The sequence below is a fragment of the Sinocyclocheilus anshuiensis genome, unplaced genomic scaffold (assembly GCF_001515605.1).
Source record: "Sinocyclocheilus anshuiensis isolate Anshui unplaced genomic scaffold, SAMN03320099.WGS_v1.1 scaffold338, whole genome shotgun sequence".
Classification (NCBI taxonomy): domain Eukaryota; kingdom Metazoa; phylum Chordata; class Actinopteri; order Cypriniformes; family Cyprinidae; genus Sinocyclocheilus; species Sinocyclocheilus anshuiensis.
In genome coordinates, this window is record NW_015542339.1 from 234671 (window position 1) to 249995 (window position 15325).

Below are 15325 nucleotides of genomic sequence, written 5' to 3' on the forward strand. Positions count from 1 at the left end.
TGTCTTTGCCAAGACACCCACCTGGCTCTGAACTTCACATGTCGAGTTTCTCTCTGTCCTAGTTTTCACATTTTTAATTAGCAACATCCATGCTTTGGAATGACAGATGAGTGCTATCACCTGCTTATCATGATAAACTGAAGCGCTGACAGCATCTGGGATAAAACGCAACTTCCTGAAAGATCTACTTCAACTATTGGGAATATTAACACACTACAGAAAGTCATTATGAACCACAAACACGTCCAACCTTTGGGCGGAAAGATTTGACAAAATTACTGATGAAATCTGAAAATAAATAATACATAATCATGCGATAATAAAAATTACATTAATTAATTTGCCTAATTGTGTTTTATCAATTTTGCGCTAAATTACAATAGTACCGTAATCCATAATTATTGTAAAGAAATTATAATACGTTTTTTTTTCAGTAATTTGTTTGCTATCATAATGTAAACCTTGTATTGATATTACAAATGTAAGCTGTTAAGAATGAACAACTTTGTTATTTTATTTTAAGGTTTAAAATGTTCTTTACCATTAACTCCGCAGGTAACAGCTAAAATATATATATAAACTAAAAATATGCAAAGTAGCCCATATTATAAGAAATGCAACACACATCTAGTAATTGGAAATGTAGTAACTAAATGTTTGAAGTGAATTGTAGTTTTTCATCACATTGTTTTCACATTACTTTATGAATACTCAAATCAAAATTGTGGGTAAGTTCCGTGAAAATGAAGCGTTGTTCCTCCATGGGCCATAAAATGAACATTATATTTCATTTCAAGCTTGAATTTCCCAATAAGTAACAGAAATGTAAGTTTCATTTTATATAAATGATTTTAAATTTCTGTTGATGGCAAGATGCTTTCAAGGTGTTATTTTGTCAATTTTAAACTGTATAAAATGTATTGATAATAAACAAATAATTACAATGAATGATGTAATTATTTATGTTTTGTCATTAAATTGAATGAATTTGAATATTCTATTTGAATGTTGGACTGTTCAATTACTTTAATTCAAACTCAATTACAGTAAATAGATTACAGTTCAATCTGTAACTCAAACTAAAAATGATATATATTTTTAAAGCCAGTAGTTATATGAATTTCTTTGAATATCATTTCATTTTAATTCTAGTTTCTACATTTGAATGTTGAACTGGCAAGTTTGATAACTTGTTCATCTGTAATTCAAACTGAAAATGATATATATTTTTAAAAACAGTAGCTATGGATTTCTTTGAATATCATTTCATTTTAAATTTCAAATTTGAATTAATTCTTCATTTTGTTTACAGCCTTTAAATTAAATTCACATTTAAATGTTAAGCTCTTAATTCATTTCTCAATAGTGCACAGCCCTGATTGATGTAAAGCACTCTATGAGGACACCCCATGCAATATTTCAAGAATAATTACTGAATAATAAAACAGAATCAATTAATCTGAAAGTAAAAACCAACGAACCATCTGAAACTCAGACACACATGGTCACCAAACCCTGAAGCCGAGCTGTTTCTGAAAAAGAAATCTGAGCAAACTCAGCCCTCAAAGATAAAACACGGACTTTCAGTTACAAAGAGTCTGATAGACAATCTCATATTTACAAATAATTGCATGATCTCGCTATCTATAAGGGTTTATGTCAAAAGCACAAATAAATAAACACAGTAGTTTTGTATGTTGGTTTCAATCAAACCTTAATTCTCAATTCTTTTGATAAAAAAATTCAATTTAATTTTGTTGTATCTTACCTTTGCAGTTATTGTTGTTTTATACATTGGTTTATGTTTAAAAGTTTGCAAATCATTTTAAACACAAATACATTAGCATATACTGTTTTATTATTTAATTATTGATTTACTTTAGACAGCAGGTCATGCTCTACACAAAAGTATTCTTCTCAAATGAGGGTTTGCATTTGCATTTTGACAACCCTTTTAGAGGACACATAGTGTGAAGTCAGACGACATTACTTTCTGTTCAAATTACTTCCATTAATAACATTATTACATTACTTTATGCTTAATATATTTTTGATTTAATTGACATACCAAGCAACATACTAAGAAACGTAATGAAATTTTAAATTATATTAGCCTATTTTCATATAGACAATAATAGCAATTATTTAAAGTTTGTTGCTCACTGTTTGTTAATAATTAGCTAACATATGTGACCCTGGAGCACAACGTCTTAAGTCGCTGGGGTATATTTGTAGCAATAGCCAACAATACATTGTATGGGTCCAAATTATTGATTTTTCTTTTATGCCAAAAATCATTAGGATATTAAGAAAAGATCATGTTCCATGAAGATATTTTGTAAATTTCCTACCGTAAAAATACATCAAAACGTAATTTTTGATTATGACCCTTATGACTGGTTTTGTGGTCCAGGGTCACATATATGCAGCCTTGGTGAACATATTGAGATAAGACTTCTTTCACAAACATTAAAAAAACACACACACATTTGCATTTATTCCAATACTACAAAAACAAAATTTACCAGCACAGGCAACTGAGAATTGAGAAAATCCACAAAGAAACCACAACTACTACAAATATATTTATCAACGTCTACTCATATGCCTACTGATAGCATACATTCTAAAAAATGCTGGGTTAAATATAACCCAGCGCTGGGTCTGTAATTCAAACTGAAAATGATATATATTTTTAAAAACAGTAGCTATGGATTTCTTTGAATATCATTTCATTTTAAATTTCAAATTTGAATTAATTCTTCATTTTGTTTACAGCCTTTAAATTAAATTCACATTTAAATGTTAAGCTCTTAATTCATTTCTCAATAGTGCACAGCCCTGATTGATGTAAAGCACTCTATGAGGACACCCCATGCAATATTTCAAGAATAATTACTGAATAATAAAACAGAATCAATTAATCTGAAAGTAAAAACCAACGAACCATCTGAAACTCAGACACACATGGTCACCAAACCCTGAAGCCGAGCTGTTTCTGAAAAAGAAATCTGAGCAAACTCAGCCCTCAAAGATAAAACACGGACTTTCAGTTACAAAGAGTCTGATAGACAATCTCATATTTACAAATAATTGCATGATCTCGCTATCTATAAGGGTTTATGTCAAAAGCACAAATAAATAAACACAGTAGTTTTGTATGTTGGTTTCAATCAAACCTTAATTCTCAATTCTTTTGATAAAAAAATTCAATTTAATTTTGTTGTATCTTACCTTTGCAGTTATTGTTGTTTTATACATTGGTTTATGTTTAAAAGTTTGCAAATCATTTTAAACACAAATACATTAGCATATACTGTTTTATTATTTAATTATTGATTTACTTTAGACAGCAGGTCATGCTCTACACAAAAGTATTCTTCTCAAATGAGGGTTTGCATTTGCATTTTGACAACCCTTTTAGAGGACACATAGTGTGAAGTCAGACGACATTACTTTCTGTTCAAATTACTTCCATTAATAACATTATTACATTACTTTATGCTTAATATATTTTTGATTTAATTGACATACCAAGCAACATACTAAGAAACGTAATGAAATTTTAAATTATATTAGCCTATTTTCATATAGACAATAATAGCAATTATTTAAAGTTTGTTGCTCACTGTTTGTTAATAATTAGCTAACATATGTGACCCTGGAGCACAACGTCTTAAGTCGCTGGGGTATATTTGTAGCAATAGCCAACAATACATTGTATGGGTCCAAATTATTGATTTTTCTTTTATGCCAAAAATCATTAGGATATTAAGAAAAGATCATGTTCCATGAAGATATTTTGTAAATTTCCTACCGTAAAAATACATCAAAACGTAATTTTTGATTAGTAATATGCATTGCTAAGAACTTAATTTGGACAACTTTAAAGGCGATTTTCTCAATATTTAGATTTTTTTGCACCCTCAGATTCCAGATTTTCAAATAGTTGTATCTCAGCCAAATATTATCATATCCTAACAAACCATACATCAATGGAAAGCTTATTTATTCAGCTTTCAGCTGATGTATAAATCTCAATTTCGAAAAATTGGCCCTTATGACTGGTTTTGTGCTCCAGGGTCACAAATAGCCATTAATATGACAACTAAAATACTTTCTTAAACAATACTGCAAGTTTGTTACTTGTGATCTTGTTTAAAAAACATTTTCATTATCTGGCAACCATTTATTTCTTAATCACCTACAATTTTAGGTGGTAGTTTAAGTGCTCTTCACAGCCTGCCATAAACAGGCCTTTGTACACAAGCGACCCAGCATCCAATTCCCAGCGAGGTGCCAATGTGACAGATTTACAGCCAGCCATCTGTTGGCATTCAGACCGGACGACACAACAACCAGCATTTCAGATTCTTTCCCCTTTTTTAGCCACACAGGGCCACAGGACACTCAATCAAAACACTCTGACAGGTACAGTGTGACTGCTGTAAAGCTAGACCTTTACTTTGATGCCAAAACAAAAGAGAGGAAAACCAACAACACGTGCCGATTAGAGAAATTAAACTGTACTGCTTTGACATACAGGTTCAAAATAAAAAAAATAAAAAAATAAATGAAAACTAATCAAAATTAAAATATATAAACAAGTAAAAACTGTTGTAATAATAATATGAAAACAGAAAATAGAAAAGAAAAAAAAAGTAAAATGAAAACAGTTAATATGTCGAAAACTGCAAACTATATTAATCAATTATATACATATTATACATATTAGTATCATATAGCTTAAAAAATAAATAAGTAGGAAAATAAAGGAAATCGCATTCAAAATAAAATATAAACAAGTAAAAAATTATTGTGTAGTAGTAGTAGTAATAATAATAATAATAAAGGAAAACAAATGCAACAGAAACAATATAAACAAATGGTAAGTAAAAAAAAAAACATTGTAATAAAATGTAATACATTATTAATGAAATGTAATGAAGTCACAACATAAATGAACTAAATGTGATGAAGATGTAATATAATTAGAAAGAGTGATTCATCATGGTTTAAGTTGATCTCTGACAAACTGTAATTCCACGTGACTGATTTCATTCTTTGCCATAAGCAGATAAAAGAGCAAATCCACTAGATGGTGCTGACAGATTTCTGACTGGCACCAAAGCATCCCAGATATTAATTGTGTACTACAATCCACATGCGGCCTAATGAGGGCAGTGTGTACTGGAAGATAAATCTGCTGCTTCAGAAAATCTCATGCTCCACACAGAGTTAACAGAGAAATCTCACACCTCAACTGACTTTTGGCTTAGCTTCTTCCCTAAAATGTAAGTGTATGGGATTTTCATAGCTAAAATCACAAATCTGTTTGCATAGAAAACTAACAGCACATCTCTCCTCGCTTTGAGGTGTCATTTTTTGAGGCATTTGTAGCACAAGCGTGGTGTTACCTTAAAAAATACCTTAAGAAAAACATACAACTTTCAGTTTGTCTGTTCTATTTTAAAGGTTGATTTTAAACTATCAAAACAGAACATTTATTTATATTATTTTTAGATTTTCATTTTAATTTTGGTTGAAGTTTTAGTAATTTTGCTGTGTGCTTTTGTCATTTTTATTAGATTTAGTTTTTTATATTACTATTCAGGTTTCATTTATTTTTCATTTGTTTTAGATTTTATTTCCATTTTCCAGTTTATTTTCAGTTTTTTGTGTGTCACCTTAAACGTGTCTAATTTGCATTTCATCTAATATTTATTTTTGTGTTTCAGTTAACAAAATATTTGTAATCGTTTTAGTTAACGAAAATAACCCTGGTGTAGCATGATTATATATTTTACATGATGATATATTGTACAAGTTGTGCGGTTTAAAGTCACCATTCGGGTGATTAGTGTACCATTTAAATAAGAATGTATTTACAAAACAAAATAAAAAAATATTATTTGTAACTTCATGGAACTTCTATTATGTTTAACAGACCAACTTTAATTTTTTTAATTGATACTTAGCAAATTTGTTCTATAAGTTGAGTACAATGAGAAAAAAGTGTAGGATATACACTATTTTTACTTCGAAATTGAAGGGCAAAGAAAGGGCAAGTAACATATTAAATGTGACATTTTGAAGTAGAAACACTGAAATAGTAGTATCATAAAACATACTCCAATCATCTTTACAACTTATTTGCAATACTCCTATATTCTTTACTAATTCAAAAAAATATATATATTTTTTATAGTCTATACTCTCTAAACTTACAGCTTTCTCAACTTACAATGTAGAGTACATCAATGTCCCAAGTCAACTAAAATTCAATTGATGTATGACAACCAATCAGATTTTAGAAACGCAACTGTCCGTTTCATAAACATCATAGAGGTGACACTATAAACACATATACAGCTACTACATAAAATCAAAATTTAGAAAGCAGAAATGTGAAGCACGCAAATAATTTTGAACCAGCTTCCAATAAATCACTCCGACATTAACAACCTTTCAGCAAATGCAGCCTATGCCACTTGGCCAAGTCATTAGAGTCAGTGCGGATTGGCCAGTCTGGGTTGTGGGGAGTGTCTGAGCCAAACACCATTGAGAAGAGAGAGATTTACAATGTTCTGGTTGCGATCCAAAATCAGCCTGATCTCATGAGAAAGTATGAATTTTTTACAAGGTGGTGATTTCGTATGAATTTGTGCAATGTGATCTGCATGGAAACGTATGGTTTTAGAGGAAGAAAAGGAAGCATGAAGCTCCACCCTTAAATATGGGAGACTTTACAAGTTCATTCAAATTAGCCACCATATGACAAAATGTAAAATATTTAAGAATTGCCATGAGATTCTGTTGTTCAAAACTAAGCTGCCTATAGATGGAGAATTTTAAATCATCACTTAAATGCTCGTCTGACACAAAACGTATTGACAGAGAAAACAATCCAAGAATGCACTGTGACAACCTCAGTGATAAATAAATATTGAGTCAAATATATATATATTTTTAATTGTGGAATGCTTTTATGCTAATTGACCATTTGCAAAGTGCTTGATTGACAGGTGATCTGACCAATCAGAAAGCGGATATTATGTGCTGCCACTGCTATCCGCCATCTTTCCCGACAGCTACGGCCAGTCTCCATAGAAATCCATGTTAAAACGGGGTAAAAAAGATTGACTGAATTGAAACTTTTTCAGTATAACTAAATATACAAATGTGTGGAGGGTTAAGCTGTGCTGTTGTTGGCTGCCACAGTAACGGCAATAAGCTAAGGAATCCCTTTAAAGTACTTGTTTTGCGTACCAGAAAATCTGTCATGTCCGGCGCTGTATGCATGACTTGCAGCGCTTAAGTTAAAATACTGAGTGTGAAATAATAAAATAATATGTTAAACGTGTGCTCTTATCATTCTGTGGACAAAATCTCGTGAACTTCGCCCCGATCGGGAGCTGTATGCACATGTGCGCTCATATGTTTTCAATGAAGCTAACCTCGCGTCGCTTCATGTCATCTTCCCACTCATTAAACTATGGCAGATCCTTTACTGCAAAAAGACGGTCACTGCGACACTCTAAAGCGATGAAACTATGGCGCCATGTTCTAAACCATTTTCATAGGTTTCACGTGATATTGCCCGGAAATTATGTAAATGCGCATGCCCAGTAGCCGCAGCTGTATACCTTCTAGCCTTCACCACAAATCAGACAGGAGAGTAGATAAAGTTCAGTGGACTTAAACTTGAAAAATGGTGTGTTCCGTGGTTGAAATAAAATACATTCTGATGTTTATTCATGTTTATTTCGTGCTTTAAGTAAATATGAAAAGACGATCGGTTCACGTGTTTGAACTGAGGCAATACAGCGATCTGTCACGACACATTAAAGAGCCACAAAACGATATTTATTGTTTGAAGTTCTTTAAAAATGATACAATTTGAAAGCTGAGAGTCTTGAGACCTTGTTTCATACCAGAAGTAACCTGCTCTGTATTGTCTGTCGGCCTGTTGTCAGTTTTCACTGCGTGAGAACATGTATGTAGTGTGAGAGCGGCATTGTTTGTCGGGGATGGCAACAGTAACTAAGGAGGGCGGGTCTTTGCGAACGGTCAATTAGATAGTGACCAATGAAATCAGTTTTTTTTATTCCATTTGAATTTTTTGCAAATTCAGTTTTTTCCATTTTTCTGGATGCTATGTTTTATGATTTAAAACGAATTTATTACTAAAAACAGTGGTAATCATATGAATGCATACAACTTTAACAATTTAACCCGTTTAATCCCAAATTTTTCCCAGACATGAAAATATCCAAATGATGTGTCATTAGTAACCCTTTGAAATAATCAATAATTATTTTTTTAATTTTTTGGGGAAAAGTGTGTGAAAAATTGTGTTTTATGGTCGGTCACAATTGTGACCGGTGGGATAAGGTGAGTACTGAATTAACATATTTCTGCAGTCAAGTTTATATATCTTAGCCCAGTTATTTTAAACAGTTTGATCACATTCTAGGGTTATTATTATGCATAAAAAAACCTTATGCAACACTGAGAGGAACACTGAGATAAAAAAAATAAAAAAAATCAACCATGAACGCATTTCAAAATTGTTACTTTTTTGTAAAATATAACATCAAATTTTTATATTAGTGCTACCAGTATTACAACATCAATATTGTAAATTTTTTGTAACATTTGAATTTTTAATTTAGTGCAATATTTTGTCATTGCAACATTTTAGTGTAATTTTCACAAGCAACTACAATTGGATTTATATTGTAAACCTAAGTTTACTGTTATCCCACCGGTCACTATTGTGACCATCAATATGTTTACTCATTCTATGACCACACTCAACAAAACTGAATATATGTGAATTCATATATTAATACTAGACACCTTAAAGATAATGTGTACCAAAAATCTTTGTCATATCTTTATGTTGACATACTTTACTAGCCTTTTGTTTTGGAGCTTTGATGCAGTTATCATCTTCTCAAGGTGCAAACAGGAAATAAACTAATCTGGTCATGTGACAATTTGCACTAATCATGTGAAACTGCACATATTTCATTGAGACCCTTTATTTTTTCCATATCTGCAGGAAGTGCACTAAAACATCAGTCAGTAAGGTTTTTAGAGCTTTATAAATGAAACCCTTTTTTACGGTCACTATTGTGACTGGTGGCATTTAATCTTTTAAAATGTAACCAAAGACCTTGTTTCATACCAGAAGTAACCTGCTCTGTATTGTCTGTCGGCCTGTTGTCAGTTTTCACTGCGTGAGAACATGTATGTAGTGTGAGAGCGGCATTGTTTGTCGGGGATGGCAACAGTAACTAAGGAGGGCGGGTCTTTGCGAACGGTCAATTAGATAGTGACCAATGAAATCAGTTTTTTTTATTCCATTTGAATTTTTTGCAAATTCAGTTTTTTCCATTTTTCTGGATGCTATGTTTTATGATTTAAAACGAATTTATTACTAAAAACAGTGGTAATCATATGAATGCATACAACTTTAACAATTTAACCCGTTTAATCCCAAATTTTTCCCAGACATGAAAATATCCAAATGATGTGTCATTAGTAACCCTTTGAAATAATCAATAATTATTTTTTTAATTTTTTGGGGAAAAGTGTGTGAAAAATTGTGTTTTATGGTCGGTCACAATTGTGACCGGTGGGATAAGGTGAGTACTGAATTAACATATTTCTGCAGTCATAAAAATTGTTATATATCTTAGCCCAGCTATTTTAAACAGTTTGATCACATTCTAGGTTTATTATTATTATGCATAAAAAAAACTTTATGCAACATTGATAGGAATACTGAGATAAAAAACAAAAAAATTCAACCATCAACGCATTTCAAAATTGTTTCTTTTTTGTAAAATACAACATCACATTTTTTTTGTAACATTTGAATTTTTTATTTAGTGCAATATTTTGTCATTGCAACATTTTAGTGTAATTTTCACTAGCAACTGCAATTGGATTTATATTGTAAACCTAAGTTCACTGTTATCCCACAGGTCACTATTGTGACCATCAACATGTTTACTAATTCTATGACCACACTCAACAAAACTGAATATATGTGAATTCATATATTAATACTAGACACCTTAAAGATAATGTGTACCAAAAATCTTTGTCATATCTTTATGTTGACATACTTTACTAGCCTTTTGTTTTGGAGCTTTCTCAAGGTGCAAACAGGAAATAAACTGCTCTGGTCATGTGACAATTTGCACTAATCATGTGAAACTGCACATATTTCATTGAGACCCTTTATTTTTTCCATATCTGCAGGAAGTGCACTAAAACATCAGTCAGTAAGGTTTTTAGAGCTTTATAAATGAAACCCTTTTTTACGGTCACTATTGTGACTGGTGGCATTTCATCTTTTAAAATGTAACCAAAAGAAATTTGAACAATTCCCATCATTTTTTTTTTGTGTGATGCACAACAGAGGTTTAAAATATGGATGAAACATTGTGTAATGTTGTTTGCTATTCCTTGAAAAATAATGTTTGAAGCATTTACTTTAAGAAGTATATTCTACTATACAATAATACAATTTACATAATATTTTCTTCAAATGAAACCAAACTTTTATTTTGATGGGTTGTAATGAAGACCTTTGAGTTTCTGTGTGTATCTGATGTTATTTTTATCACATGAAATGGTGAATATAGATGTGCAGAACATGCAGACTCCATATTTAAATTAACAGAATTTTTAGTACTTTATTTTCATAGACGCTTCTCCATATCACAAGCTTACATCTTTTAAAAGTGACCCATATCTGCATTTACATTATACACTTGGCACACTAACAGGGTTGCCAGGTATATGAAACAAAACCAGCCCAACTGCTATTCAGAACAATTCTCAAATTAGCCCAGTCACATTTTTTCCCCTCCATCATTGCATTCTGAGGGATTCCCCTCCATCGAAATCATGAGGGGAAAAGATTAAGAAAAAACAACCTGCAGCAACGGTGCAAAACTAGCCCAATTCTGCAGGAAAATCAAAGACTTGGCTACAATGTGTACTGATCCGGAGAAGCGCCCACATGAGCTGACCTCATTTGCCACAGTTGCTTTTCCAGTGACGTAGGACTCATTGACAGAGGAATATCCTATCTGTCCGCTTACATGGCAGACGCAAATGCACATATCTGATTCTTATCATATTTATTTCCGCCTATGAATATTCATAACCGGAAAAATCGGAATTGGACCATGTAATGTAAATACGGCCTAAATACTTTTGATTTATTTATCCAAATTTTGCGGTGATATTCCACATTGGATTTTGTGATTCCGTCCACGTTTTCAATGTCGCGAAAATCATATGGCCCTAATTAGAGTATCATGTTGTTTAGCTTAGCAACATGTTAACATCCACTGAAATCATTTGCGTTTATGCAATTTGTGAGGCGTGCAGAGCTGCTGCATATATAAAGTGTTCCAAACCGGTCACTCGCTAGGTTCCATTTCAGGATGTTGCCTATATAGGTGCCGGGGCCACTCGTTAGGTTTTGGAACGGAGTTCCTAACAGCAGGTCCAATGTTCCTTCTGTCTGAGTGTTCTTGGATACTCTACACCGGTATGATTGGTCGGTTTGGGCAGTGGAGATCTGGCTCCAAACCCTGTGCTGACAGCCACAGGAAAAAGACGCCCACCTCCCTGCAGGTTGCTGACAGTACATGTCACAGCACGTGTTGAGGGCAGAGGCCAGATGATTGCAGAGCGTTTGGCTCTGGGACCACCAGCCTATGTGTATTCTAAGTCCAGCCGGCTCAGCACATCATAATGTGGACTACATTCAACATTCACACACTCAGGCCAACACAGTCACACAACATTCACACAATCTGTTTCACGCTGTCTCAAGTCCAGTATGCACCGAAAAAAAAAACTTCAAACAGTGGAGTGATGGACTTCAGTGTTGTTCACTTCCACCATCTCCTAAAAAATATTTAAAAGAACAAAAGCGACATCATGACCACATCTAGAACAGACTTCTAAATTATCAATATGATCAAAACGTTGTTGAAAAACCTGATGTACACAATCTACTACATGTCTTCTGTTGTCTGATTGATAGTTTATACTTTTTTTAACAAGTAAAAGGCCTTTAAGTGCAATTATAAGAATGTCCACTGCTGTGGTCTTTACTGATTTTTTCTAAGAATAACTTTTATATTGTTGTTAGTAATATTTCAAGACAAACACTGAACTGAAGCAACTTCAGTTTACTTGATTATCCATACATAATTTTTTTAGAAAAATCATATTAAATACGATCATTAGGCTTACGAGTTATGTTTATTTGTTCATCTCTCAATCATCATTGTATTGCAGTGCATTATTTCAAGGTTGTCCAGTTGCCAGATCTTGTATGAAACGCATCCTACTCACACAATTGACACATACAAATTTCAACCCATTTGTGACCTCAACCTGGCAACCTACAACCCAGTTGCACTGTTAATATCTGCGCAGGTAATAAGACGCGGGAAGTTGAATCAAGCATCACTGGTAGAAATGGAAGGAGAAGAGTCATGTGGTGCTCCAGCAAAAAAAGCTGGACGAAAGAATTTAATTTCATATCTCGGAAGCCATATTGACAATGCCCATGCCTTTTGCAAAGTGTGTCGCACTGATTTTCATATAGGACACACCTGCCATTTCGGTGCAACTATAACGGCATGTGAATAATCCCGCCCACTCTAAAGCGGTACTAAACTGCAGTGGAAATGCAAACCGAGCCGAGCCGAGTCGTACCACGTAGTGGAAAAGCGCCATAAGGGAACCCCAAGAAGCCTGTATCAGATTTAAGGCCATAAAAAGTCTTAAATGGTACACAAGTCATAATTATGATTTAAAGAGGTCTTAAATTTGATTTTTAAAATCCTGCAGATACCCTGACCAATCAATCAAACTTGGGAATACACATCATAATCATTATTTCCAAAAAGTTTAAAAATATATATTTTTAAAAAGTACCAAAAATTACTTCCAAAATATCATGATGTTTTTAGGGAATTCGCATCACATGACATTTTACAACCTGGACCAGCTTTGCCTTGTCATAAAAAGGTCAAACTATCTGATATTTGAAGAGATTTACTGACCTTAAAACAGTCATGAGGGTCTCAGACTCTATAAATCTTGGTTGCACCACATGACTTTCAAATATTAATAAATAATCTCAATTGTTGGTTGAACTATTCCTTTAAAGGAGGTCCCTAAGGCAGGGTGTACATTTTCTTGTTGACTAGGCAGAACCAAAATAGATTAATTGGCCGATTTGCAGGCTAACCGGTTTTGAAATGCAGCTCATTGCAATGTCACAGTGAATCAAGTTGACACAAGAGAACATTTTCGTCTCTGTATTTAAAAAGGGAGATGTTTCCAAACATAAGCAGATTTTATCCAAGTTCAGGGCAACATTCTCAAGGCATCCATTCCAGCATTCTTTGCCCCCACCACCACAAACTACGCCCCCTGACTGCCCCAACTACAACCACCCTGTGAGTGGATCTGTCCAGAGCTTGCATAGCATTTTACCATCTGTCAGCACCATCAGCCTGTGGATGCCAATCACGCCCTGTCACTCCACAGCGATACCGCCTTCCTCAACCAATCGCTGTGAAGAACTACCTAGAAACATGTCCTCCCCTGCCAATCAGGATCCAGTGCCTCATCCACCTGTCTCTGTCCTCACATGGAAATCTATGCCTGCCCATATGCACTTACACATACACACGCCCTCAGAAAGATATCCGAAGTTCGCATATCTTTTGAGCTCAAATGCACAAGATTTCCAGTGTGAAATAAATTAGGACTTCTGCTCCTAGAGATCTACCTTTCTGCAATTCAGTTCCAACTCTAATCAAATGGCGCGTTAAAGTCATGTCGGAAAACTTGTTTCATCGCACATGAACAGCACCACAACATCATAATTACATGTGGGAAACTTGGGATTTTTTAAGTATCTGGGGGTTTGTACAAAATACCATAGTATTGTACAATTATGACAGTGTAAATGATTCAATTTACAGCTCCTTCATGAATTGAAAAAAAGCAAAAACACACCGCATGCACATTCTTTATTCATCATTTTGTAGATGTAGAGTTCTTGCTGAATTTTATGTAGAAAAGGTACATCGCCATCTTGCTCCAACCAAAGCAATTTGAATGCACATGACACCGCAATTACGACTTGTGAACTCATAAATACGAACTTCCCAGGAGGACTAAACACTTTATAGGCGCTTTCGCACCATGTGGTTCTAGGAACTTAGTTCTAGGAACTAGCCAGCAGGGTCGTTCCTAGAGAACCAATTTCTCCCTCAGAGCCACTTTCCTGGTTGCATTCACACCGGCAACAGGAACTCTAAAGCGGCCAACAGCAACATCTTTATTCACGGCATTTACAATCGCCAATAACCGGTGAATGGAGGATTCTGTGATTGGAGCGGTTTTTGTTGTGTGTCGTGAGTTTTGTGATAACGGAGATGGAATGTAAAAGCACAATTTGCGCGATTAAAAGAGCATGAAAATCTGACAAAATCTCCTGACATCTTGCAGTGTTACATATCATCAAGGCTGAGAAAAGAGCACAACGCTGCAGACAACAGGTAGCTAAATGCCGAACTTTTTCCATGTTCGTGGAGTAAATATTTTTAAATGGCTTTTTAAAAATGCCGGGTAGCCGGTGTTTCGTGTGTGTTTGGCCAATCAGCGTACACTTAGTTCCAAAACTAAAACCGTTCCTAGATCCTGCAGTGGAAACACGCCAAAAAGTGGGAACTTCCGCCAGTAGTTCAAGGAACTATGAAAAGGTTCCTCTGGTGTGAAAGCCCCTTAAATCACCTAAGCCAAGGCCTTCTGGTTCAAGGCGGTCTAAAATAGTTGGAGAAAGACAGTACCCATTTGCATGCCTATTCTCAAGCTACTTCCAGTCCATTAACACACCAGATCCAACTGAACTCGTCAGCCTCAAGCGCTTAAGTTGTGACGTCAAAATATTTCTGTCTATATTAGGGGCAGTGTTGGGAAGGTTACTTTGGAAATGAATTAGGTGACAGATTACAAGTTACCCTATTTAAAATGTAATAGTAGTTTCACTTTTTCAATTACTTTATTAAAGTAATGTAACTGATTACTTTTTGATTACTTTTCTAAATTTCTAATGAATGTTTTCAACTGTTAATCATTTTCAAACATGTATACCATGCAGGGTTAACCTTACAGTAGTGCTCGACATTGATACTGTTAGACTTTCAAAATCCTTCATCACTTGAATTAAGATGATCAAATTTGAACACATCCACCACAAAATCAG

The 15325-nt window shown here is 34.0% G+C and overlaps 1 protein-coding gene across 1 annotated transcript in view; it reads right to left on the reverse strand.

The window, feature by feature from the left end:
* Window positions 1–15325, reverse strand: part of LOC107691192 (RNA-binding protein 20-like) — a 69197-nt gene that overhangs the window by 32290 nt on the left and 21582 nt on the right. The window lies entirely within an intron of this gene.